General features: G+C 43.7%; 1 pseudogene; it reads right to left on the bottom strand.

The window, feature by feature from the left end:
- Positions 1-369: 369 nt before the first annotated feature.
- Positions 370-2,281, bottom strand: LOC145087200 (2-methylpropanoate--CoA ligase CCL4 pseudogene; annotated as a pseudogene).
- Between the last annotated feature and the right edge of the window lie 351 nt (positions 2,282-2,632).

Genomic DNA, 2,632 nt, shown 5'->3' with positions numbered 1-2,632 from the left:
AATTTGACTGTATAGAACCATAGGGCAAAAGGTATTTTTGACTTCTAATGGATCACCCAGATCCATCGGGTCAAGTCTCTGTTGTTTGGAGCTTGAGAAGTATAACTGAGGAAAAGTTATGTCCCACTCCTTCTAGCCATGCATTTAATTTTCCAAAAACAATGTGGTTCCTATGGAAAGCTTGGAACGAAAAATTATTTAATAACAGAAAGGTTGAATAAGTTAAAGCCAAACACTTTTATGTGGATCAGAGATAATCAGATAAAAGAACACAAGGATTAAACTCAAAATAATCGAAGTTACATCCATATACGTACTACAATCATACAGGAAGGTATATTTATAACAAACATATATTACCCTCCATAGTATCAAATTAAAATTCATTCTCATGATTTGTTTAAAAAAGAAAAGGGAAAAACATCAAAATATTTCTTTCTAAAACATTAAAAACACATTTATTTGTTTCCCACTTATGTCTCCCCAACAAAAGTCGATAACATTATTCTTGACCCAAACATTCGTTATTTTAGTTTGGATAATTTACATTCGACTTTTTACAACAAATCCCATACTTTTGGCAATTTCTCGAAGTACATACTTCTGAATCTTCCCCGTAGATGTCTTCGGAAGCTCCTCCTTCAACACCACCGACTTCGGCACCATGTAACCGGGCAACTTCCCTTTACAAAACTCCATTATCTCCACCGCCGTCGGCAGCGGCTTCCCTCCATCCTTCTTCAAACTCACGAACGCACACGGCGTTTCCCCCCAGAACTCATCAGGTCGTCCAACCACAGCCGCCTCATTCACCGCCGGATGCAAGTACAACACCGATTCCACCTCCACGCTGCTCAGATTCTCTCCGCCACTTATGATTACATCTTTTGATCTGTCTTTGATTTCCAAATACCCATCTGGGTACATCACGCCAACGTCGCCGGTGTAAAACCATCGATTCCTGATACATTTCGCGGTTGATTCAGGATCCTTTAAGTAACCCAACATCAGACACCCGCCTCTCAATACTATTTCCCCTTGAGTCAACCCGTCGCGGGCCACACTCAGTCCCGATTCAGGATCCACAATATCCACCGCCGTCATCCCGACGGTTCTAACTCCTTGCCTTGCTTTCAATCGAGCTCTCTCCGTCGCCGGCAACCGATTCCATTGTTTCTTCCACGAACATGCTATAACTAGCCCACCAGTTTCCGTTAATCCGTATCCATGGGTCACATCAAATCCCAACGACTCTGTTCTTAACAGAACCGCCGCAGGAGGTGGAGCTCCGGCGGTCATTATATGTACAGTGCGGCCGAGTGGTTCGCCATTGGATAGCATGTTGAGCACAACCGGAGCACCACACATGTGCGTTATATTGTGGTGGTGGATGGCAGTGTATATGGTGGATGCGTCAAATCGGCGAAGACACACGTTGGTCGCACCGACGACCGCCATACCCCATACGTAGCTCCACCCATTCGCGTGAAACATTGGCAGGGTCCACAAATAAACTGGCTGCTTCGGAACGTCCCACTCCAGGAGAGAATCCACGGCTACAATGAACGTGCCACGGTGGCTATGGACGACGCCTTTCGGCGACGAAGTCGTCCCTGATGTGTAGTTCAACGTTAATGGATCCCAATCACTTTCTGGCCGAGCCCATTCGAACCCCGGATCACCGTTTTCAACCATACCTTCATAAGTAGTACCAACGAAATGATCTGTGGGTAACGACGGAGGTCCATCGTCGGTGATTAAAACCAGCCGCGGGTACGTACAGCCACCCGGCAGGAGAGAAACTGCTTCTTCAATAAGACGAGTTAACTGGTAGTCAACAAAGACGAGCTTAGATTCGCTGTGACAGAGGAGTATTGAGATAGTACGAGCATCCAAGCGGGTATTAATGGTGTTGATGACGGCGCCGGCCATGGGGGCGGCAAAGTGAAGCTCATAAGTGGCCGGGATGTTGGGTGCGAGGACCGAAACGACGTCGCCTTTTCCGATGCCGAGACCGGAGATTGATGAAGCTAACTGTAAACAGCGGCGAAAGGTTTCGGACCAGGTGTATGTGAGATTGTTGTAGACGAGTGAAGGAGAATCAGCGAATACAGTGGCTGCTCTTTCGAGGAATCCAAGAGGAGAAAGAGGGCTCGAGTTTGCTTCATTGGGATTCCTCAATGCTTCCATTTTTTTTTTGTTAGTTGGAAAGACGAAGAAGATATGAAATCGGGAGTGCTATTATAATAGTATGTGTTTAGACTACCAACCATGTTGAAAGATAGAGTTCTTTTTTAGTATTTGAAAACAAATATATGTTTATTTTAATGTATGATTAAAGGGTGAATCTTATATAAATATAGAAATTCAGGACCAATATACAATACAAAACAAGAATAAAAAATAGGGTAAATTACACGAATGGTCTTTATGGTTTAGGGTAATTTGCACGTTTGGTCCCTAATTTATTTTTTTAACTCGGAAGGTCCCTACTGTTTGTTTCTGTTACGCATTTGGTCCCTGTCTTACCTAAAAAAACTATTTTTCCCTTGATTTTTTTAATTTATATAAATAAACACACCCCCAACTCCACCCCTATCACCTTACCTTACCTACCGCATAATTTTTTCCT

Source organism: Lactuca serriola, chromosome 2 (genome assembly GCF_051521515.1).
Source record: "Lactuca serriola cultivar US96UC23 chromosome 2, Lser_US96UC23_V15, whole genome shotgun sequence".
In the NCBI taxonomy this organism is placed as follows: domain Eukaryota; kingdom Viridiplantae; phylum Streptophyta; class Magnoliopsida; order Asterales; family Asteraceae; genus Lactuca; species Lactuca serriola.
The sequence above is the reverse complement of the archived record's forward strand: the minus strand, read 5'-3'. Positions and strand labels throughout refer to the sequence as shown.